Source organism: Carassius carassius, chromosome 2, assembly GCF_963082965.1.
Source record: "Carassius carassius chromosome 2, fCarCar2.1, whole genome shotgun sequence".
In the NCBI taxonomy this organism is placed as follows: Eukaryota; Metazoa; Chordata; class Actinopteri; order Cypriniformes; family Cyprinidae; genus Carassius; species Carassius carassius.
Genome location: NC_081756.1, coordinates 41,510,109 through 41,536,525, shown reverse-complemented (window position 1 = coordinate 41,536,525; position 26,417 = coordinate 41,510,109). Strand labels below are relative to the sequence as shown.

The window sequence follows — 26,417 nt, the reverse complement described above, 5'->3', positions numbered from 1 at the left end:
TTCCTGCAGGTGGATACAGGCCTCCAGTGTGAATAGGGCTGTTCTTCAGCACCCTGGCATCATACACAGACCCGGGATACTCAATAAAGATATCAATGTACAGTCGTGGCCAAAAGTTTTGAGAATTACATAAATATTGGAAATTGGAAAAGTTGCTGCTTAAGTTTTTATAATAGCAATTTGCAAATACTCCAGAATGTTATGAAGAGTGATCAGATGAATTGCATAGTCCTTCTTTGCCATGAAAATTAACTTAATAACAGTGGAAAGGTTTTTTTTTTGGGATTAAGTTATGAAAGAATGGGTTGCTATCAGTCAGGATTTGGCCCAGAAGTTGATTGAGAGCATACCCAGTCGAATTGCAGAGGTCCTGAAAAAGAAGAGCCAACACTGCAAATACTGACTCTTTGCATAAATGTCATGTAATTGTCGATAAAAGCCTTTGAAACATATGAAGTGCTTGTAACTATATTTCAGTACATCACAGAAACATCTGAAACAAAGATCTAAAAAGCAGTTTAGCATCACACTTTTTGAAAACTAATATTTATGTAATTCTCAAAACTTTTGGCCACGACTGTACCCATCTGCCTCATCACAGCATACAGATAGCCTGAACAGAATCCCAGATTCTGTTCATTTCAACACCAGTGATGCTCGTGCACAGAACATTGTTGAGAGAGCCTTCGGGATACTGAAGACAAGCTGCTGGTCCATCTTCTTCTTCTTCAAGGCCCTGGAAGTGAGTCCTGCCTTTGTGCCAGATGTTGCTGCATGGAAAGCAGCGCTCCACAACCTCGGTCTTCTGAATGAGGACATTGCTGATCCAGAAGTTGTGGAGGATCATGACTATGATGCTCCAGAACCCCAAAATACAGAAGTCAGCACAGGAGAGCATGTGCGGGACAATCTGACCACAGGTGTGTCACACCAGACAACAGTGTGCAGCTCTTCAAGAGCAGGATTACCTGTAGGACAATTGAACAGGTTAAGACTCTGCAGATCACTTCATGTTCTCATATTGCTATTGTTTAAGCTTGTGTAAGTTATGAAGGTAATTTTAAGACAGTGAAATCAAGATATAAATATATTAGTTATTTAAGAAATATACATATAATATATATATATATATATATATATATATATATATATATATATATATATATACTATAAATCACATAATTATGAATAAATACACATGAAAATATTTAAATTTAAACGTGTTTGTATTTATATATACACATAAATATACACATTACACACATAACCGGGAAATTGTATTACAGTTATTTGAAATTCTAGCAAAATATCACATAACATATATATACATTTATAACATATATACTTTACAATTAATTCAGAACGCGGCAGCAAGATTAATTTTTAATGAGCCAAAAGGAATACACGTCACACCTCTGTTTATCAATTTGCACTGGCTTCCAATAGCTGCTCGCATAAAATTCAAGGCATTAATATTTGCCTACAAAACTACCACTGGCTCTGCACCCATTTACCTAAATTTATTACTTCAGACTTATGTGCCCTCTAGAGGCTTGCGTTCTGCAAGTGAAAGTCGCTTGATTGTGCCATCCCAAAGAAGCACAAAGTCATTTTTACGGACTTTTAAATTAAATGTTCCCTCCTGGTGGAATGACCTCCACAACTCAATCCGGACAGCTGAGTCCTTAGCCATCTTCAAGAATCGGCTTAAAACACATCTCTTCCATCTTTATTTGACCCTCTAACTTTAACACTAACTATTCTAATTCTATTCTTTAAAAAATCTAACTACCTTTCTAATCTTTTTGTATTCTATTTTCTTTTCATTTATTATGCAATTGTGTGTGTGTGTGTGTGTGTGTGTGTGTGTGTGTGTGTGTATGTGAAAAGATCTCTAACACTAGCTTTCTCTATTCTTATTTTATTCTATCTGTTTTCTTTTTTTATTTATTTATTTTATTTTATTTTATTATTATTTTTTTATTGTATTATTTAAAATCCCATGCTACGTGTAATGTGTTAACCTAACTGAGACTTGTTATAGCACTTATATATCATTGCTCTTTTTGTTGTTTTTGATTGCTTCCACTGTCCTCGTCTGTAAGTCGCTTTGGATAAAAGCGTCTGCTAAATGAATAAATGTAAATGTAAATGTAACATATATCAACATATAAGTTTAATTTTACAAATGTATTACTTTATCCCTGGGGTAGATTTTAGATTTCCAATTTTTTTCCAATCATTTTTGATACCCAAATTTAAAGTCCTCATCTTATACACATACAGTTACTGAACTGAAGCTGCTGAAGTTAATTTTCCCGACATTATTATAAAAACGTCTTAAGAAATTCCCTTTTGGTGTTGCTTTAAGCTCTATTATACTACTTTATGCAAATGTAAATGTGGTTTTGTCTGAAGCTTTGTGCTCTTATCCATGTAGAAATGAAAAATAAATAAATAGAGATAATAATTTTAAATGTGACCTGGTGTATGGGTATTTCGCCAAAGTGTGGCACCCATTCTCAAGACAACATTTTTCAGATGTTAAGTTGTTGCTTGTTTAAAAAACAACTGGAAACTGCTACAAAATCAGTGTGCACACGTGCTTCAAAAAAAGTTACTTGCTATTAAGCACTTTGCAACTGACAAAATAGCAACTGGAAATTAATATTATAATAAAAAAACAGCATAAATCAGTGAAGATCCTAACATAAATACATGTAAAGAGTGTGTGGTTAAGACTAATTTTCATTTATGTACTTACTGAATTATGGTTTCCAGTGAATAGGGTTTCATCAGTGAATGAGAACAAGAGTGTGCTCATCAGTCCCTGTAACATCAAAACAGGATTTACACATTACTGATGCTTTATGATCAAACTGAGGCACTTATTAACAACAGTTTTGCCATCTAAGTTATCCCAATTTTTTTTTTATCAAAATATCAACACTAGTAAAAGAGAAATTAAATCGGTTTAATTACTTAAAGTTTTGTAACTTTATCTCATTAAATTACTTAACGAGTTTAAAGAAAACAGCGTTAACAAGCTGATGCACAGCATCTGATCGATAATAATGATTAAACATCTTTTTACACTCAATTTACAAAATCTTCTCATCGATTTACAATGTGTAAACCTTAAACAAGTCAGTCGTTTAATTGGATTATGTTAAACAAGTACACTTTAACCACGATGAACAATGTTTATCCATAAGGTACTTACACTTCAAAACAGCCGCGTCACGTTTGTCTGTTATTTTCGAATATGGCGCCTCCTCTCCCGTGGCTTCATGGGATAGAGTAGTGTCCATCGTATGCATGCTACGGAATTCGGGTACATCTCGCCTACTGTTTTTCGAATACTAAGAATTCGGCCATACTACTTGTTTCGCATACTGTTTTTCGCCTACTATATAGTATGGAAGTATGCGATTTCGGACGCAGCGCAAGTAACCGTTTTTATAAATGGCTCACTGAATCATTGACTCGCTCAAAAATTTTGTAATGAAAGCCTGTTGTGTGTTGCTCGGAGATGCGTGACTGTTCTGCTGTGGCTTTAGTTAGAACTATTTTTGTTAGCGAAATGGAGCAAAAACGATACTAATGTGTATAAAATGTAAGTCAGTTAAAATTACTTGTTTATTTAACTAAAGTTATATAAAATCAATATTCCCAATTGAGCTGAAAGTCGGGAAAACATCACTCCTGGTCGTGTGATGTTGCATAGAATATTTATATTTTTTCTACAGCAGTATTGTTAAGGTTTGTTTCTTTGTGTGTGCTGTGCTATAGTGTTGATTTATCCATGGGTCAGAAAGACTTCACGAGCCTCAACTGACTCGTGACCTCGATACTGTCAATACATTATCCGTTAGTCACCGTTTACACTGAATGTAATAAAATTAGAATCATTTTCGCCAAAGTTTCGGTGCTGCCCTAGTTATTGTTAGTTATTAACATTTTGATCAGGTTACATGTCCAGTCGGGCAAGTAAAACTCTCCTTGCCACTTCACAAAACATTAAAACTAGCAGTAATTCTGAACTAATGTGAACAAAGAATTCTGTGTGCTGCCGTCCTCCCACAAATTAAGAGATTTTAAACAAACATTGTTAATACACTTGCAGTTAACCAAATGAAACAATACACATTTTAATGCTATAAAAGTGTGCACATCGAGAGAAATAAACAGCAGATGTTCATGTTAACAACTTCTTTAACTTGAGTAAACACTGCTAATACACTTATAAATTTGGTAATAAAGTAAATATAACGAAAACATGAATGTTTTAATGTTATTGAATAAAAAGAACCGATCCACTCGCAAGCCTCTGCTCATCATGACAGTACCTGGATCAGTGAGCCGAGGACGTCACTTCAAGGGAGGCATGTTGTACACGGCCCCGTCCCTTGACTCCACCCCCACATCAAAACAGTGCCACAAAGCGAGACGTGCAGAAAAATGAAGCGCATAGGGAAATCGGTATCGCAAGCTCAAACTAGACTGACACGCAAAATAAAATAACGATAACAAGCACAATTTTATCCTAACGGTCAGATTTTCCTACCCGGGATTACTGCGCATGCGCACATCAATACTGCGTCCTTTTTCTCATGCTAAACAACGATATTTAATGTATCTGCATTACTGTAAGGGTAGGTTTAGGATTGGGGTAGGTGTAGACTTTAATAAAAACGCAATCTAATTGTTAGAAAATAATATTTATTGTTGGTTTCCTGTAGCTGTATCCCTTCTAGCTACAACCGCAAATATAACACATAATTACTGTATTTGCAGTACTGTAAGGTTAGGTTTAGGGTTGTGGTAGGTGTAGACGTTAATAAACCATAACTTTACAGTAGCATTTTTCGTTGTCGAATTGTACTACCCACTGTTTTAGTGGGAGGTAGGAAAATCTGAAAGGGTAGGACAAATCGACAGAACACCGGAACTAATATCCACCTTTAACTTCCCATAAAAATGGGCGCAGCCATTTTTAAATTCAATGAGTCTGGCATCCGGTCTAATCCGCATTCACCTATTTTTAGCTTTAAAGAACTGCTCGTTTTGCTGACCGGAAGCCAGACCCATAGAATTTGCAAATGGTTGCATTAATTTTTACGGGAAGAAAAAGGTGGATATCATTTCACTGATTTCTTTGATTCAAGTCCTCCATCCAGGAAAAGGAAGAGAGGAAAGAAAACAAGGATGCACAAAAGAATTGAGAAGAACCCACTGTGTTGAAAGTCAAGTGTACATCAAAAATGTATCTGAGCTATACACGATTCTACACTGTCACTCTCTCATGCACAGTATTAAACAGTTCAGATTTATCCTACAGAAACAAATCAACCACGCACAAAATAAAGTAAAATAAAGTATCTGAGTTTTTAAAGAGCAGTGTTACAGTATGACACAGAGTTATGCATTTTATAACTGAATATCCAGTAAATTAAATGTAAAATTTGTATTACATACAGCTATAAATATTATGGCACTTTACAGAAAATCTGTATATTCTTTCAATTATTAAATATCTTATTTCTTTTTGTTTTTAGTCTACGGTTCTGAAAACACTTATTCTGAACTAAAATCTCTCAAATGTGTTTCCTTACAGAATTTCTCAACAGGCCAGCTCTTTATAAATGTCCTTTGCATACCCCAAAACAGTGCTACAGGACTAGACAGTCCACCAAGGGTTTGATTATAATAACTTTAGTATTGTCAGAACCAAGACTAGTGGAAAGAAAGACTGTATGCCTTTTGAACTGGATGCATCTTGATAACCAAAGTCTTTCCTGCAGGGATTTTGAACTTCTTTAAGAGGGATAGGGATATCATCTGGTTAAGTTCCATACAGATCTCTCTTACCTATTGAAACATAAAAGTTACTTTTAAAGATTTTAGATAAAGGTTCAGTGAACAAACAGGGCAGTAGATTTGATATCACACTGAGTTTAAAACGGATATATGCTCGACTGTGTTTGCATTGCTCTTATTTCCTCCACCTCTCTGAAAACTCTTAGCAGGTTTCGTCCCAGAGCATCCATGATCTCTTCATCTGACCATTTACGCCTAAGAAGTTCAGCCATCAAGTTTGGATACTTTGATACATCCTCTAGAGCATCTGGCACCCTGTTCAAAACCATACCATAACCATTGTTAAATAATAGTTATGTATGTAGTCCTTTTATTTGTCTTAATTAAAAGCAATTCTCACTGTATACAATACATGCTTTGCAAATGTGAAATGTACCAAAATGCCATCAAGCTGCATGATCATTAGATTAGAATTCAGGCAGTCTATTCACAAATCAGCATGCTTACCTTGGCACACCATCATAATCTGCTCCAAATCCAATGATACTAGAGACAGCCACTTTCTCGAAGTGATCTGAATTTCAAATAGAGAAATGGAGTCACATAATGTCTTGCCATATATCATAAAGTGCTCACTGCTCAATGAAGAAGTGATATGGGGTTTGCAGACACTGAGGTTACTTTCAGAATGACTTACCAGCAACATCTGAGATGTGAGCAGTTTTATGGCAGGTTACATAGTCATTATAAAAATTAACCATGACAATCCCTTTCTTTTCTTTCTGAAATAGAAATATTTTGGAAAATTTACATTTTAATTATAAACTTTTATATACACACAAATTACAAACCAGATTTTAAAATTTTCTGAATAATATATGTTGTAAAGGACGGTGATAACAAACAATGGACAGTGAATGCTATTGTTGGGCTGTTTAATTGACAGTTGAAACTACAAATCAGTACAGCTTTAGCGTCATCTGAAAGTAGTTCCGCCAAAGGAAATAGAAGTGCGTTGCATCAGAAAGTTTAGTGCGGAGCTAATGAGTGTTCTCCAAAAGTTTATTTCAAGTTTGTGCGTGCAGCTAGAAGTAAGTTCAAATGTTCTTATCTTTGTTATTAATACATTTGTGTATTGTTGCAGTTTAAGATAATCACAGACTTCAGATATTAATGGCAATACTGTATGCGTGTGTACAAAGATTCAACAATTGCTTTCCTTTGTGTGAATTAATGTGATTATAATAGTTTATGACAGCTGTTTATATGCTTATCAGACCCGTTATGTGGATTATATGCTTATTTGCACGCATACCTATAAATGCCTCAAGATTAACGTTCTAAAATTGCACCGTCATTTGTTTACATAAGACAGCCGGAATGGCGCTAATAATGTTACGGCCGCGGGTTCGAGTCCCGCTCAGAGCAGGCTGTACATAATGTTGATTATTGTAATTATACATTGAATACAGTTAATCCTAGAAATATTTTAATGCCTTTTGTAACTATATAATATTGTTGTAAATTTTTATTGTTGTTATAATTATTATTGTGTACCCTTCATTTACCATTATTGTGTGTATACTTTCAGAACCACATATACTCACATATCTACAGTGGAGAATAAAAAGTAAAGAAGAAACATCAGAGTCCTTGCATTCTAATCGGATGTGCCATAGTGATTGCAAACCATTCCTAACCAGCCCAAACCAAATAATTCACAACATATGGTCCTTCGAGCCGGATATGCAATTGCTGTGGAATTTATAAAATGTCTTCTGACCAAAGGAGTAGAGAAGGAAGGCCTGCGGATGTGCGTCCTAAACGACAAGTGCGACCACCAGCCTGGTTGGAAGATTATGATGTTTCTCTCCCGCACTATGATGAACCTTCACCTGTTGTTCATACTATGCCTCTCACCACAGAGGAACAGGAGCCTTATCATCGTATTGAGAGGGTAGCCGAGATGACCCCCCTCACTCATCACACACTTCGACTCTTCGACACTTCAACTGGACTCAGGCAGAGGCCGTTTACCCATTCTGGTCAGGGGGAACAGATGTATAAGAGCACACCTGTACCTCATCACAGTGTATCAGGGGATGTATCCTCAGAGATATTGGAGGCTATCCAACAGCTCAAGATGGAGAATCAGAAACTACAGTCTACAGTTTTAGACATGCAACGAGAAATGAGAGTTGATACTGTGGTTCCATTGCACCATAGGTCAGTGCCACTATCACACGATAGAGCCCCTTCGCAACCATGGCGGCTACCTCGTGCCAACCTGCCATACTCAGAGCAGCCAACAAATAGTTACCAAATTCAGCCTCACAGTAAATCGACATGGGATGTTAGTAGAGCCCCTATACCACACAAAGAGGAGGATTGGCCACCCCCACCTCCACCAGTAGCTGATGATGTCCCACTTCCTCGAACTGCAGTGAATAAACCACTACCTCCACCTCCAACCGCAGCTATCCCAGACTTAGTGGAGGAATTAACTGCATGTTTGCGTAGACTAGGCAGGACATCACACCCACCTTCGTGTCCAGCGACGCCTGAGTACTTTGAACCAGATGATGGTTCTTCAGTGGCATCTGATGTGCAGAGGTCACATGACATCGATAGACAGTCCAAGTATCCCCCCATACCTCCTCATGTCAGTATGTAGTATCACAAGGAGACTGCTGAGGACTTCCACAACCCTCAGCGAGAGAAATTATATCGAAGTCCTAAGCCCACAATTCCAGATTTCACCAAAGGGGACCCACGAGAGTTTGCAAGATTGAAGATCTCCCTGGATAATATTCTGCCTGAAGATGCCACAGAGAGATTTAAAGATCCTCTTAGATCATCTCAAATTCGAGGATGCCCTTCTGATAGCAGACTCTTACACAAATTCAAAGAGACCTTATTCAGACACCATGGCTTCCCTGGCAGAACAGTATGGACAGCCCCACCAGTTAGCTCTACGCCATATTGCTGACCTCATGGAAGGCTCAAGTATCCGCAGTCATGATACAACTGGATTTAAGAAGTTTGCACTTAAGGTCAGAGCTCTCGTGGGCATGCTAGATCAACTTGGTCAAAGTGGAAATGTTGAACTCCAGTGCGGCTCACATGTTACTAGGTTACTATCCAAGTTACCTCAGGACCTGCGAGCTGATTTTAAGAGGTACATGTATCCCCTGGGAGTCCCCATCCCCACACTTCTGAACTTTGCAGAGTGGCTGGAATACGAACTGACAATTCAAGAAAGTGGTTTTGAGTTTATTGGAGAAAGAAGGGAACGCCTTGATCAAAGGATGGACAGACGTAAGGACGTCAAGTCTAGTAAGACATTTTCCATATTTCACAGTTCAGGCCCTTTCCCCACCAATCCACCAACAGAAGGGTCTGGTCCAAGTGCTACTAGACCTCAAGACAAGGTAAAGGTATACTGTCCCTATTGCTCCAACACCCAACATTACTTGAATCAGTGCCAGAACTTTAGTCAGCTTACTAAAGAACAGAAGTGCTACTGGGTAAAAACAAATAAAAAATGTTGGCTTTGTGGTCGCACCCACCAAGCAGCACAGTGTCGTCTGAAAACAATCTGCAAAATCTGTAAGGGCAGGCATCTTGAGTCACTCCACGAGCTAAATGATAGACCAATTAGAGAAACCCCTCCTCTTTCGAATCCCACCAGTGAGGTTCTCTACTTGGATAGGCAAGCAGGCTGCAGTAAGGTACTGCTGAAAGTTATCAAAGTAATTTTACGTAATGGAAAGCATGTGCTAGAAACCTTCGCCATTCTAGATGATGGCTCAGAGAGAACAATTCTTCTTCAGGCTGCTGCTCAGAAACTGAATCTTCACGGGAAGACAGAGGATCTGGTACTGAGAACAGTTCGACAGGACATGAAGGTCATACAAGGTAATACAGTTTCCTTCTCAATATCTCCTGCTTGTCAGCCTCAGAAGGTCTTTAAGATCAACAGAGCATTCACAGCAGATCAGCTAGGATTGGCAGAACATACTTACCCTATTAAAATTCTACAAAGCAAGTACAGCCATCTCAGAGGGCTGCCCATTCCTGCCCTTGACAAAGCTCATCCACTCTTGCTAATTGGCTCTGACTATCCTCATTTAATCACACCAATTGCGCCACTGCTCTTGGGTCCTTCGGGTGGACCAGCAGCAGTGAGAACGAGGTTGGGTTGGACAGTCCAGGGTCCTGCCAAGCTTGTCCATTATCAGCTTCAGACTCAACAGTGCCTGAACATTTCCATTATGTCTCCCTCTAAGGAACTGTTCAAAAATGTGCAGCAACTTTGGCAACTGGATGTATTGCCTTACAGGAATGAGAAGCTTATCACTAGATCTAAGCAAGATCAGGATGCAGTTGACCTGTTAGAGGCAAAGTCCAAACGGATTGACATCAATGGGATCCAGCGCTATGCCACTCCTCTTTTACAGGGTAAAGCACATGCCAAAACTACAAGCCACAAAGGAAGCGGTAATGGCCAACCTCCGCAGCACAGAGAATCGCTTAATGAGAGACCCTCAAAAGGCAGAAACTTATCGTGACGAAATTAGGAAGCTAGAACAAGCTGGCTATGCAGTCAAGGTACCAGAGCAGATACTGAGTGAGACTGATGAATCTTGGTTCATCCCTCATCATATGGTGAGTCACAATGGGAAGAACAGAGTTGTCTTTAACTGCTCATTCTCCTACAAAGGACAAAACCTAAATGATCTACTCCTGCCTGGACCCAATTTGGGGTCTTCTTTGCTTGGTGTACTGCTGAGATTCAGGGAGCACTCTGTCGCTATCAGTAGCGACATAAAGGGCACGTTTCACCAAGTGATATTGCTGCCAGAAGACAAGCCACTCCTCCGTTTCTTATGGCGCAATTTAGACAGAGAGAAACAACTCGATATCTATGAGTGGCAAGTGCTCCCATTCGGGACAACATGTAGTCCGTGCTGTGCTACATACGCTTTGCAGAGGCATGTATTCGACCACAGCCAACCAGGAGACCAGGTACGAGACTCTATGGAAAGATCTTTCTATGTAGACAACTGTCTACAGAGCCTCGCTTCGTTGGATGAAGCCAAATTGCTTGTGGATTCATTAAGAGACCTGTTAGCTACAGGTGGATTCGAGTTACGGCAATGGGCAAGCAACATTCCTGAGGTCATTTGTCATTTACCAAAGGAAGCCAGGTCAGAGAGCAGTGAGCTTTGGCTCAATCAGACTATGGAAGATCCTCAAGAATTTGCACTAGGGCTACGTTGGCTGTGCAATTCAGACACTCTAAAGTATAAGTGCCGTTTGCTAGACTGCCTGAAACCAACAATGAGGAACATATACAAAGTGGTAGCAAGTCAATATGATCCTCTCGGGTTCATTGTTCCCTACACAACTAGGGCCAAAATCCTCATTCAGCATCTTTGGGCAAAACACAGAGAATGGAATGATCCGGTACTGCCAGAAGATCTCCTTCGAACTTGGCACTCTTGGCAGTGGGAATTGCAACACCTGTCCCAGATCAACTTAACCCGCTGCTATGCAAGTCCAAAGATGGATGTTCCTGACTGCACTCGACAAATCCATGTGTTCTGCGATGCCTCGGAAAAGGCTTATGGTTCTGTTGCATATCTACGAACAGAAAACCCAGAGGGAGGTGCTGAAGTGTAATTTCTCACTGCTAGATCAAGAGTGGCCCCTAAGCGACAGCTATCCATGCCTAGGTTAGAACTGTGTGCGGCCCTTACAGGTGCTCAGTTAGCTTCTCTTGTGAATAGAGAGCTTACATTAGACATTTGTTCCTGTTTCCTCTGGACTGACTCCACCACAGTCCTAACATGGTTACAGTCTGACTCCTGTCGCTTTAAGGTTTTTGTGGGCACACGAGTTTCTGAGATTCAGGAACTAACCAGTGATCACACCTGGCATTATGTTGATTCTACCAATAATCCAGCAGACGACTTCACCCGTGGAAAAACTTTGGTAGAATTAGCAACAGATAATCGGTGGAGACAAGGACCATCATTCCTCTGGCAGCCACAGGACCACTGGCCCATTACCCCAGGCCAAAGTATCATTGATAGTTGTGAACTGAGGAAATCTATCTGCTGCAATCATGTAAGTGTTGCTGAAGATCACTCGTTCCCAGATCCAAATCAGTACAACAGTTTTAAAGATTTAATTGAAGCAGCTGTACTCTTATGCCATGGGGTAGCTGGGAAACAGGGAAATCCAACAGCTGATGACTACAAATTGGCAGAAACAGATCTCCTCAGAAAATCTCAACAAGATAGCTTCCCTGAAGACTTTGACTGTCTAGCAATGGGCAGACCAGTACAATCATCTAGCCGTTTGATCACCCTCGCACCTGAATATGACCCTGTATTCCAACTTATCCGAGTCGGAGGTCGACTCCGCCGCAGTAAACAGCTAGATCCAGATACTATCCACCCAGTGGTTCTAGACCCAACTCACAAAGTAACACAACTCCTCATTCAGGATATGGACAAACAACTCTGTCACCCAGGTTCTGAACGAGATTTTGCAGAGCTTCGCCGCAAATTCTGAATTCTTCGAGGTAGAGCAGCTGTTAAAAAACAACAACACTCTTGTTTTGATTGCCAAAAATGGAGAGCCAAGCCAGTTGTGCCCCTAATGGCAGACCTACCCCAAGCTAGGCTGCAACTGTTTAAGCCTGCCTTCTTTTCTACTGGTATGGACTGTTTTGGTCCCTTTACCGTGAAAGTAGGAAGACGCGATGAAAAGCGTTGGGGCATCCTTTTCAAGTGCCTCACCACTCGTGCCATCCACATAGATCTCCTACACAGTCTTGATACGGACTCCTTTCTGATGGCACTGCGTCGTTTTATCTCTCGTAGAGGTAAGCCTTCTGAGCTACTTTCAGATCAAGGCACTAATATCAAAGGTGGGGACAGAGAACTCCAGGAAGCCTTTAAAGCTTTGAATCCTTTGTTGCAAGCACAACTGGCAAAAGAACAAATTCAGTTTAAATTCAACCCCCCCAGTAGTCCACACTTTGGAGGAGCTTGGGAACGAGAAATAAGATCCATCAAGTCTGCACTATATGCCGCTTTGCAAAGTCAAAGCATGACCGAGGAGGTATTAAGGACAGTGCTGATAGAAGTGGAAGGAATCTTAAACTCCAAACCTCTGGGTTATGCATCAACTGATGTGGCAGACCCCAATCCCGTCACACCCAATCTTCTCCTCATGGGGCGGCTTGATCCATCGCTCCCCCAGGCTGTCTAACATGAATCAGAACTTTTAAGTCGTCGCAGATGGAGGCACACACAAGTCCTTGCGGATCAGTTTTGGAGACAATTCATCAAGTATTACCTTCCTAACCTACAGACCCGTTCCAAGTGGCAGAAAGACACTGATTACTTACAGCCTGGCATGATCGTGATGATCCTAGACCCTCAAATACCCAGAGCTGTCTGGCCAGTAGGACAGATCACCAATGTCTTTCCGGATTAGGACAGCAGAGGTGAAAAATAAAAGACAAAGTATACACCAGACCAGCAGCTCGTCTTATTAAATTACCATCCATCCATAACACTGACAAAACGGAGAAAAGTCCTTCTACATAAAGACGAATTTGACTGTGCAAATTCAGGGGTGGCTGTTGTAAAGGACGGTGATAACAAACAATGGACAGTGAATGCTATTGGTGGGCTGTTTAATTGACAGTTGAAACTACGAATCGGTACAGCTTAAGCGTCATCTGAAAGTAGTTCCGCCAAAGGAAATAGAAGTGCGTTGCATCAGAAAGTTTAGTGCGGAGCTAATGAGTGTTCTCCAAAAGTTTATTTCAAGTTTGTGCGTGCAGCTAGAAGTAAGTTCAAATGTTCTTATCTTTGTTATTAATACATTTGTGTATTGTTGCGGTTTAAGATAATCACAGACTTCAGATATTAATGGCAATACTGTATGCGTGTGTACAAAGATTCAACAATTGCTATTCCTTTGTGTGAATTAATGTGATTATAATAGTTTATGACAGCTGTTTATATGCTTATCAGACCCGTTATGTGGATTATATGCTTATTTGCACGCATACCTATAAATGCCTCAAGATTAACGTTCTAAAATTGCACCGTCATTTGTTTACATAAGACAGCCGGAATAGCGCTAATAATGTTACGGCCGCGGGTTCGAGTCCCGCTCAGAGCAGGCTGTACATAATGTTGATTATTGTAATTATACATTGAATACAGTTAATCCTAGAAATATTTTAATGCCTTTAGTAACTGTATAATATTGTTGTAAATTTTTATTGTTGTTATAATTATGATTGTGTACCCTTCATTTACCATTATTGTGTGTATACTTTCAGAACCACATATACTCACATATCTACAGTGGAGAATAAAAAGTAAAGAAGAAACATCAGAGTCCTTGCATTCTAATCGGATGTGCCATAGTGATTGCAAACCATTACTAACCAGCCCAAACCAAATAATTCACAACAATATATGAGACCTTAAGTCTAACATATGAAATAATAGTCAGAAAAAAATCAAATAGTAGGAAATGGGAGAATATGGAGTTCATACTCGAGGAGAAAAAAACACCTCTGTTTTATTCACATGGCCTGAGCAAACTGAGCAAAATATGCAATTTGGTGCAATTTCTAATATGTATATCAGGAAAAATAAGAATTTAAAAAGTTCCATAAAAGCTTATAATATACTATTATATATTATATTAAATTTTTCATATTTGATATATTTAAAATGATTTTCCTAAAAAAATATGAATTGATAAACAGGTAAACCTAAATGTTTATGTTGAAATATTAAAAACTATGTAATAGTCATTCTTACATTTACTTCAGTTTCAAATACAGTTCAAGCAGCATTCAGATGCTGCTTTAACTGAGGCGCTACAGCCCATTGGAAGGGCTTTATCAGTAGAAGGCACTCGTGCAACATATTCCCTGATCTAGGCCTACATCCCAGTCAGGTGGACGAAAAGTTAGCAAGGGAAGGCCATAAAAAACTAAATGGAACCCAGTTTCCTTAGTTGTCATAGTTTCAAAATATGTTCTTATTTGTCACCATAGTTACTGATTACATTGTTTACCTGTGTCTCAGTTCATTTGTGTATTTATAGCCCTCTTGAGTTAGTCTTCATTTGTCGGCTATCTTCTATGCCTTTGGATGTTCTAGCTGTTTTGTTGTGTTGGTTTTCCTCCTTAGACCTTCTTCTTTGTGTTTATTGAATAAACTATCTGCTGCATTTAGATCCATAGCTTCATTTTTTACATTTTTTACTTACAAATTTACAATGTACAAGTAATGGTATACATATGTTTTAACATTTCCTTCATTTATTCATATGTTAATTCAAATGTAGCATAAACAAATACTGTTATTGGGCTACCATTTCAGTTATGAATTATGGTACTGTGGCATCGGGAGAGATAGGGTATCACAAAAGTGTGGGTTGCTTCACAAATTGAGTCCAGGCTGAGGTCAAGCTACAAGTTTATCTTTTTGTTTTAATCATCAACTCCAAAAGCCAGAAGTTACAACAGAGGAAAAACTCAACCAGCTTCTTTCCACACACACAAGAATAATCAAAGTCCCTTTTGTGTCCAGTTCATCACCAGCTTTTTCCTTCATTCCCAACAGCTGTGTCTCCCTGCTAAGGAACTTAGTAACTGTAGTTTGGGACTAGGTGGCCATCTTGGTTTGTAGTCCCCATGCTGAAGCCATCTAGATGGCACATACCTTCCCTCTATGACACAGTCTCTCACGATGACACAGTACCTAGATTTGATTGAGGTGTTACCTTTTGAAATACAGTGTAGTCACACCATAGCAACGATCCCCTGTATATTTTGCTATTCTAACTATGGTTATTTACATCACTGGTGTAAGCAGCAGTGGTGGTGTTATGGTCATGATTATGGTGGTGTTTTCTGTGATTCCCTTTCTCCTGCCTTGTTTGTTTCTGTTTTTTGATGAATTTACTCATTATTAGTTAACTCCCTCCACCTGTTTTCTTCTTCCTGTTTGGTATTTTGTCCGTTCTCATTGATGTTTATTCGGTGATCTAATGTGGATATATTTACCCGTCTCCTGGATATTCAAATTAAAAAACCTTTTTATTGATCTCCTTCATCCTTGTACGTTTGTACCTCACCAACCAATAGCAGGTGGGTAATAGACAAGAAATTTACAGTCATGTTGAAAAACTATTCTATAGTCATTCATCAATCCTTTAGGGAAACCACCCTATCTGAATATCAGAATGGCTTTGATTACCCGTAGACTTGTGTTATGGCCGAATCACAGCCGTGATTATCGATGTGATTTTGCTTAATTAATGCATCTGCTTTTATATTTTATAACATCTCTTTATACCTGTAAATAAGTGACATAATACATATGTTTTAATAATATGGAAGTGTAAGTGCGTTATGGTCTATCCTTTTGGGCAATAAACTCTGTTATATAATATTTTGAGGTTGTAAATTGCACTTACCACTCTCATAAGAACATCAGGAACATCTCTCTTGTGATTACAGATGCTGTAGGCAGAAAAGTTACTAAAGATAACAGGAGCTTCAGAGATGTCCAGCACCTGATTCGTGACCTTCTCAGACACGAGACAGATCAACCAGCATTCCAATGCGGTTCATTTCCTGGATTACTTGCTGAAAGGACAAATCAAACTGGTCACAACAGACAGCAATAATAAGTAATGCTTTCTCTAAAAGATGACATGAAGTCAGGGTGGCCTACATTAACAGCCCAGCCGGCATTTCAACGTTGATTGAAGGTTGAAACAACGTTGGTACCATGGTTGAATCAACGTTGAATTACCTTTCGATTTTGCAAATTGGATCAACGTTGATATCGTAACGTTGATTCACTAATGTATCAACGTTGTTTCAGCGTTAAAACAACAACTGACCTTAATTCAAACATATTTCAACGTTGAAAGTTGGTCATGGGCAGACTGTTTTTCAACCGTTCAGCTTTAAACGTTGTATCAACGTTGTTTCAGCGTTAAAACAACAACTGACCTTATTTCAACCATATTTCAACGTTGAAGGTCGGTCATGTGCCGGCTGGGAGCCACCATGTCGAAAGTTAATAACGTTTTAGAGTTCAATAAATGCTTTATGTTAATACCTGTCCTGTAAATAATGACATTATGAAATATGTTTTTATTCTATATTTAAAGAAAAAATGTACAACCTTGTTAGGAAGTTTATAACAGTTTACGTACAATATTATAACACCCACCCACCAAAAAGTTTTGACTTACATTAAGTAACATTTTGTTTATATCAAAAATAGTGGTATATGTAGTCTTTGGTATATATATAGTCTTTATAAACATTTATAATTTTTACTTTGCATGAATGTTTTTATATTTGGGAAAATAAATATTGTTGTACAAATCTGACAATAAATGTCATCTCTTTGTCTTACCTTGCCAAAATCAGATAAACCACCATGTGCTTCAGGTTCAGATCCTGTGTCCACCAGCCAGCTGTCTGCTACGGTGGCCCAGTAATGCACAACACAACGACATTAAGCCACAACACAAATACATTAAGCCACAACACAAAGACATTAACCCACAACACAACGAAATTCTCACAACACAACGAAATTAAGCCACAACAGAACGAAATTTTCACAACACAACGAAATTAAGCCACAACACAACGAAATTCTCACAACACAACGAAATTCTCACAACACAAATACATTAAGCCACAACACAACGGAAATGCTCCCGACCACTAGGGGGCAGTTGGTCTGCAGAAACGGGCAATAGACTACATATTTCCTGTGAAATCTCAGGGCGAATAAGAGAGTGCATTACCAGCTGCAAACTTTTATCCATAAACGATGAATATTACATAATATTTATACATTTTGCTATAATACGACAAATTAAGTATACCACAGCAATATAATTATTTAATGAAGAGTTCCATAGACATCTGTGAGGGTGGTTTACACCGCTATTGCTGTGACCCGTTTTGTGAGGCTCCTCAAAGGTTTTTCACACTTTTCCACTGGATGTAGAAACTCGAAATAAGTGGATTCAAATTAGTAATATAAGATTTAAGGATTTCAACATCACTTCTGATACTTCAGTCTGCAGGCGCCTCTTCAAGAATGACAACAGCATGCGAATCTACACTAGGTAAGATCTAAACCTTTATTACTATATTAACGAGCACAATGTAGGCCTATTGTGAATTTTTTAATTGTCATTATTTATTTTTTTGTCGCTGTGGTTGCCTGTTTGTTTAAAAACCTCTTCCGTGGATCAAGGCAATACCTGTTAATAGATGATTAACCCAAAAATAAAAAAATAAAGCTGTCATCATATACTCAGCATTATGTCGCTGTAAACCCATATGGCTTGCTTTGTTCATTGGCATACAGAAATGTTCTAAAAAATCTAGATAGACCCCACAGAATAAATTCAGAACAGTTTAGAATGACACGAGGGAGAATAAGCTAAAACCCCAGCTAAAATCTTTTTACAGACCTACCTTTTTTCCACTTGTATGTCAATACATTATACATTTTTAAGTATCCTTCAGGTTCAGTGTAGGCAAACAAACTTTTTACATTGTTTGGTGTGTATTTTCTAAAAACATGTCTCATCCAATCTAGATTTGAGAAGTAGATCCATTTAATGGCCATTTGGAGAGTTATTGAACCTGCATTCCACATGGTTCGTGTGATCAGAGCAAGGACAGCTACAGCGAGGAGAGATGTTGGAATAACAAGCAATGCAATGGTAAATATTGATATTGTATTGTTTGTGACAGAGAAAAAAAATGTTATATTTATTTTCACTTTTTGATGCACACATTACATGCATGTATCATAATTATTTAACAATTATTTTGACAGTGTCAGTCTCTGCAGCCCTTCGATGAGTTCCCCCTCTTCATGGTCCACCTTTCAGTCGATCTTCCACAGAGAGATCTGGCCTTACACAAAAAACTTGGGATGGATTCATTTGGTTTTATTTGTACAGACTACAATATAAAATGTAAATTAAATATTATGTAAGTGCAAATATATGTAATTTTAATATGTTTTCTTGCTCACCAGTGTAGTGTAAACATGTAAATATCCACAATTAAATTTTTTAAACTTTGATACAGTTTTAATAGTTATGTAAAATACAAATACTAATAACTATGACAGTGTAATGGTGTGTTACTATATTTTTATAACACTTCTGCCACTTGGAGGACTGCTAGGTCAGGCAGATCACTGGTGACATCACTGTAAACATTCTCCTGAGATGAAAAACAAAGGTATAGTGTAAATTGACCATTAAGAAAAATAAAAAATTTCCACTATCATTACAAGTTGCATGCATAATGAATAGAGCCATAATCATTATGATTGTGTTTTTGTCTTTTTTCTGTTAGGGCTAATCAAATAGGCATGTTATACATTATGAATAAAAGCAAGATATGAAAAGATGATGTATCAATATTAGACACTTTCCTCCTACCTTAACCACTCAGCGAGTTTCCTCTCTTGAAAACAGGACCACCATCCCACTGACAGGACCTGGCTTAATTCTCTAGGCATACCAATGGGGCGTGGTAATGTTATTAATCAAAGTTTATTAATTATGTCATACATTAAAGAATTTGATAATTCTCTTACTTACCATTGTTCTAGGTTTGTGCCAGCTCTGCTCCCTTCAGTGCAGCTCTGTACAGGAGGAACTGCACTGATTCTCAGTTCTGAATAGTGTGCTGTCTGCTACAGTGCTGCAACAGTATGGATGGGAGTCTGTTAAAACAATCTGTGAAGATAATAACATTGGTTTACATATTTAATTGATTTCAGATACATTTGGAATTACTTTCAGTTGCATTTTAAATTATTACATTGTAAATTACTCTATATTTAAAATAAATTATGACAAATAATTAATATTTTATATAATGTTACAAACATGCCAATAGACTGTAAAGAGATCAGTAATATTTCAAAGGATGTCCCTATCTCTCTTAACCATTTCTGATCTTTTTTGCTTTTTACTGAATAGCTTTATCATGCTTGTGTTGGGGATCCCTGGAAAACTGCTATATAAATGTGAACAATTAATTCAAGCTTCAGGTTACAGATAATATAATTTGAAAATATAACAATAACTGTCAGACTAAAGCCCCGTTCACACAATGAATGATAACTATTAAGATAACGATAGAATCCACAGCAGCGAACGATATAATCTGTTTATTCTAAGCGCGCACATGCTCGTCCGCTGCTTTACATTCTCGAGCTCGTTATAGCAGGATTCTGATTGGCTGTCAATGTTTTTAATCGTTCATCAGCTGGAAAAAAATAGTTCTTAATTCCAATGATATTGTTTCTCTTCTTTATCATTATAGCTGTGGTGTGGACTCTTTTTTTAAATAGTGAGAACGATTTTTAAAACTAAATATCTTTATCGTTTTCTTTATAGTTTGGTGTGAACGGTCCTTTAAGATTTATTACGATACATGGCAATCTAAAAATGGCAACAGTATTTAAAATACTTTATATCAAGTGAAGAAGTTGATATCACAGCAAACACCTATCAGAACCACCGATGCAAATCAACGTGGATTACCGGGAGTCCTGCTGTTATTTCTACTATCTCTTACGAGTTATAAAAAGATGAGGTGGACGGAGTTTAAAGCTAAACTCTAACTTAGCCCTGCTATTTTTGAGCTGATCAAGTCAGTGCAGCAGCGTTATCCAGCCTTAATTAGCTAGATTTGCTAGAAGACGATAGAACAATACTCACCCTAAAGTTGTTGATGTAACGTTTAATGCCCTTCTCCGCACGATGAAATTCATTTACAGTCATCAGGGGAAGTTCTCTCCTCCTTGAACTGCCACCTTAACGTGGTGGAGGGGTTTGAGTACCCGAATGACCCTAGGAGCTATGTTGTCCGGGGCTATATGCCCCTGGTAGGGTCTCCCAAGGCAAACAGGTCCTAGGCGACGGGTCAGACTAAGAGCGGTTCACAAACCCCTTATGAAAAGATCACATAAAAGGACCGTGACGTCGCCCGGTATGGCGCAGCCGGGGCCCCACCCTGGAGCCAGGCCCGGGGTTGGGGCTCGTATGCGAGCGCCTGGTGGCTGGGCCTCTCCCCACGGGGTCCGGCCGGGCTCAGCCCGAAGGAGCGACGTGGGGCCGCCTTCCCGTGGGCTCACCACCTACAGGAGGGACTGTAAGGGGCCGGTGCTTAGAGAATCAGGCAGCAGTCGAAGGCGAGGGCCTCGACAGCCCGATCCCTGGACACGGAAACTAGCTCTAGGGACGTGGAATGTCACCTCACTGGCGGGAAAGGAGCCCGAGATTGTGCGTGAGGTTGAGAGGTTCCGACTAGCGATAGTCGGGATCACCTCTACGCACAGCTTGGGCTCTGGAACCACACCCCTCGAGAGAGGATGGACTCTTCACCACTCTGGAGTTTCCCATGGTGAGAGGCGGCGGGCTGGTGTGGGTCTGCTTATAGCCCCCCAGCTCAGCTGCCATGTGTTGGAGTTTACCCCGGTGAACGAGAGGGTCGCTTCCCTGCGCCTTCGGGTCGGGGATAGGTCTCTCACTGTCGTTTGTGCCTACGGGCCGAACGGCAGTGCAGAGTACCCGGCCTTCTTGGAGTCTCTGGGAGGGGTGCTGGAAAGTGCTCCGACTGGGGACTCCGTCGTTTTACTGGGGGATTTCAACGCCCACGTGGGCAACGACAGTGACACCTGGAGGGGCGTGATTGGGAGGAACGGCCCCCCTGATCTGAACCCGAGTGGTGTTCAGTTATTGGACTTCTGTGCTAGTTACAGCTTGTCCATAACGAACACCATGTTCAAGCATAAGGGTGTCCATCAGTACACGTGGCACCATGACACCCTAGGCCGTAGGTCGATGATCGACTTTGTGGTCGTTTCATCCGACCTCCGGCCGTATGTCTTGGACACTCGGGTGAAGAGAGGGGCGGAGCTGTCAACTGATCACCACCTGGTGGTGAGTTGGATCCGATGGCGGGGGAGGAAGCTGGACAGACTCGGCAGACCCAAACGTACTGTGAGGGTCTGCTGGGAACGTTTGGCAGAGCCTCCTGTAAGAGAGATCTTCAACTCCCACCTCCGGCAGAGCTTCGACCGGATCCCGAGGGAGGCTGGAGATATTGAGTCCGAGTGGACCATGTTCTCCACCTCCATTGTCGAAGCGGCCGCTCGGAGCTGTGGCCGTAAGGTCTCCGGTGCCTGTCGAGGCGGCAATCCCCGAACCCGGTGGTGGACACCGGAAGTAAGGGATGCCGTCAAGCTGAAGAAGGAGTCCTATTGGGCCTTTTGTGGCAGTCGGGGACGGTGCCTCTGGGATGGCAGACCGGGGTGGTGGTCCCTCTTTTTAAGAAGGGGGACCGGAGGGTGTGTTCCAACTACAGGGGGATCACACTTCTCAGCCTCCCTGGGAAAGTCTATGCCAGGGTACTGGAGAGGAGAATCCGGCCGATAGTAGAACCTCGGATTCAGGAGGAACAGTGTGGTTTTCGTCCAGGCCGTGGAACACTGGACCAGCTCTATACCCTCTACGGGGTGCTGGAGGGTTCATGGGAGTTTGCCCAACCAGTCCACATGTGCTTTGTGGATTTGGAGAAGGCATTCGACTGTGTCCCTCGCGGCGGCCTGTGGAGGGTGCTCCGGGAGTATGGGGTCCGGGGCCCTTTGCTAAGGGCTATCCGGTCCCTGTACGACCGGAGCAGGAGCTTGGTTCGTATTGCCAGCAGTAAGTCAGACTTGTTCACGGTGCGTGTTGGACTCCGGCAGGGCTGCCCTTTGTCGCCGGTTCTGTTCATGATTTTTATGGACAGAATTTCTAGGCGCAGCCAGGGGCCGGAGGGGGTCAGGTTTGGTGACAACACGATTTCGTCTCTGCTCTTTGCGGATGATGTTGTCGTGTTGGCTTCATCAAGCCAGGACCTTCAGCATGCACTGGGACGGTTTGCAGCCGAGTGTGAAGCGGCTGGGATGAGAATCAGCACCTCCAAATCCGAGGCCATGGTCCTCAGTCGGAAAAGGGTGGCTTGCCCACTTCAGGTTGGTGGAGAGTTCCTGCCTCAAGTGGAGGAGTTTAAGTATCTTGGGGTCTTGTTCACGAGTGAGGGAAGGATGGAATGGGAGATTGACAGACGGATCGGTGCAGCTTCTGCAGTAATGCGGTCGATTTACCGGTCTGTCGTGGTGAAGAAAGAGCTGAGCCGCAAGGCGAAGCTCTCGATTTACCGGTCAATCTACGTTCCTACTCTCACCTATGGTCATGAGCTTTGGGTCATGACCGAAAGGACAAGATCCCGGATACAGGCGGCCGAAATGAGCTTTCTCCGCAGGGTGGCTGGGCGATCCCTTAGAGATGAGGGTGAGAAGCTCAGTCACCCGGGAGGAGCTCAGAGTAGAGCCGCTGCTCCTCCACATCGAGAGGGGTCAGCTGAGGTGGCTCGGGCATCTGTTCCGGATGCCTCCTGGACGCCTTCCCGGGAAGGGGTTCCGGGCGCGTCCCACTGGGAGGAGACCCCGGGGAAGACCTAGGACACGCTGGAGAGACTATGTCTCCCGGCTGGCCTGGGAACGCCTCGGTGTCCCCCCAGAAGAGCTGGAGGAAGTGTCTAGGGAGAGGGAAGTCTGGGGTTCTCTGCTTAGACTGCTGCCCCCGCGACCCGGCCCCGGATAAGCGGAAGAAGATGGATGGATGGATGGAGGGAAAGTTCTTGTAAGATGAAAAATCTTCTCCTCTTGTCAATTTGAAAGCTCTACGGAAAGAGCAATGGTTTCCCCGCACAGCACCGGATTTACATAAGCCCCCCTGAGGAAAAATATTGTGTACAAGAGCAGAGCTAAACGGTCCAACTATTATAAATTTATTTTTTGCTCGATTCATGAATCGATATTAAGATTATCAGGATATCAAAACATTAAAAAAAAACACGTTTTTCATTTAAAAATCGATTACACATATTAAGTTACACATACGTCTCGATGAAATATTGGTGTTTAACTTTCAACACTGCCCCCTAGTGGTCGGGAGCACTTCCGTTGTGTTGTGGCTTAATTTCGTTGTGTTGTGGCTTAATGTATTTGTGTTGTGCCTTAATTTCGTTGTGTTGAGAGAATTTCGTTGTGTTGTGGCTTAATGTATTTGTGTTGTGGCTTAATGTCGTTGTGTTGTGAGAATTTCGTTGTGTTGTGGCTTAATGTATTTGTGCTGTGGCTTAATGTATTTGTGTTGTGGCTTAATTTCGTTGTGTTGTGAGAATTTCGTTGTGTTGTGGCTTAATGTATTTGTGTTGTGGCTTAATTTCGTTGTGTTGTGGCTTAATTTCGTTGTGTTGTGAGAATTTCGTTGTGTTGTGGCTTAATGTATTTGTGTTGTGGCTTAATGTCGTTGTGTTATGAGAATTTCGTTGTGTTGTGGCTTAATGTATTTGTGTTGTGGCTTAATGTATTTGTGTTGTGAGAATTTCGTTGTGTTGTGGCTTAATGTATTTGTGTTGTGGCTTAATGTCGTTGTGTTGTGAGCTTATGTTTGCTTTTTTAATGTCGTTGTGTTGTGCACCACTAGGCCACCGTAGTCTGCCCTAGAAGGAAGTGAGACCGAAACATGGTAAACAATACAACAGTCTTCAGCTGAAATTGAAACCCCTTCTCTAATCAAATGGGCACATGTACTTATGTGGTGATTTCTTTGGAAAACTGACTCTGCTTTTAGATAACGTCGATAACCTCTTTTTTGACCACACATCTTTGCATCCCTGATATCCAAGCAAACTTATGGAAGCAGAAGAGAATATCTAAATGTCAGTATCGTTGCTAGGTCTAAACAATGTTGTGATGTTAACCACGTAACTTCATCCGTCTTGGCTGTTGCATTGCGATAACAAATACATTTGAGTAAAGTAATCAACATCTGCCCATGTTAAGTAGGGAGGGATGGTTAGGCAGCTAAATGTAATGCATGCCCCTACGTTTTTTTCCTTTTAATAGTTATCATGAAACGAGGAAGGGACATTGTGTCTTTTTTTCCCCAGTAAACAAAAAAGGGAGAGAAACAAATCAAGGTATTGCGAGAGTTGAGGAGCAGGAAGAGGGAGAGCCAGAGGAGTCGGTGGAGGTTGGAGAGAGGGCATGTGATGAAAGTGAGGGCTCTGACACAGAGGGAAATTCCAGAGGGTGAGGAGAATGAAGAAGAGGGTGAGGAGCATGTAGAGCAGAACCTGATCTTTGTTGTCCCTGGAACAACATTGTGATTAACCAATCAGATTTGAAGAACCAGTTTATAGATTTTGTGAAGTTTACGCTTAAAATCACTGTTTGGTGCTTGTACATCAGTGCCATTCATCTATCATTTCCTCTGATTTTAGGGATTACTCATGGGTAAGGTTAGGTTTAGGTGTAGAGATATGGTCAAGAATATATTTTTGGAGTAAAATGTTCCAGGGTCAACAAAATCAGGACGTGCAGCATGAAGAAGAGGGTGAGGAGCATGTAGAAGAGGGTGAGGAGGAAGAAAACATTCAGGCACAGAGAGAGGGACAGAAAGTGGATCCATGTGGATTAGGGCTGTCAACGAATATTCTAAATTCGAATATGTATTCGAATAGTTTAAAAAAAACGAATTTCGAAGGTGAAAGTTAATATTCGAATAAAAAAAAAATGTGGAAAAAAAGGCCCGCGGTAGTAAAGGCATGGTAGTCTGCTTTGCGAGTGGGTGCGCTAGCGCGCCTGAGGGTTCAGGGACAGGTCACAGCCTCACAGGAGTCGCACTGTCTGGCACAGCATCACTGCTGAAAGTTGACGCGTCTTCATGGAAGATGCCAGCAAGTGCAGAGCCCAACTCGACCGCAGCAGAGAAAATGAGGTAAAATTGTTGACCCGCGAGATTGTTGTATGCAAGCTATTTAAGATACAGTTAGCATACCATTCGACAACTAGCAACATGAGGTCACATCTCAAAAATGTGCACCCAAATGAGCATGGCATAATGTGTGGAACTCCAGCTAAACAGTCACGTCTTGACACTTAACGTTACTTTGCATCGCTCGCCGCAAGCACTTTGTCTGCAACACGACAAGAGGCCATAACGGATAAAATAATTTAGTTCATTTTTAAGGACACGAGACCGATCAGTATCGCGGATGGGGCACGCTTCGGGGAGTTCTGTCAAGCAGTGGATCCGAGGTTTGATTATTTATCGTTTCATGTCATGGAAAAGTTCCATGTTTACCACAGCACAGCTCACTCGGAGCATTCAATGTTAATAATATTTAATAATATTTGTTTCAATCACTGAATGAAGCCTGCTATATTTGGGACAACAGTCGCGACCTTAAATTGCTTGCACAAAAATTTGTTTGTTTATTTAAACCATTATGCGCAGAGAACGTGAGGGTGAGAGAGCGTGAGGTCTGCAGTCTTGGCCATTAGTTGATTTCCTTGTTTTTGTGTAGGTAATACGTTGTCATATATGTTTATGTTGTACATATATGTTTTAAACTTAAATAG

The 26,417-nt window shown here is 40.7% G+C and overlaps 1 protein-coding gene and 1 pseudogene across 1 annotated transcript in view; both read right to left on the bottom strand.

Annotated features, from left to right (window-relative positions):
- LOC132109802 (microtubule-associated tyrosine carboxypeptidase-like) overlaps positions 1-26,417 on the bottom strand; it is a 383,617-nt gene that overhangs the window by 227,481 nt on the left and 129,719 nt on the right. The window lies entirely within an intron of this gene.
- Positions 5,521-26,417, bottom strand: part of LOC132109725 (dipeptidase 1-like) — a 28,815-nt pseudogene continuing 7,918 nt past the window's right edge.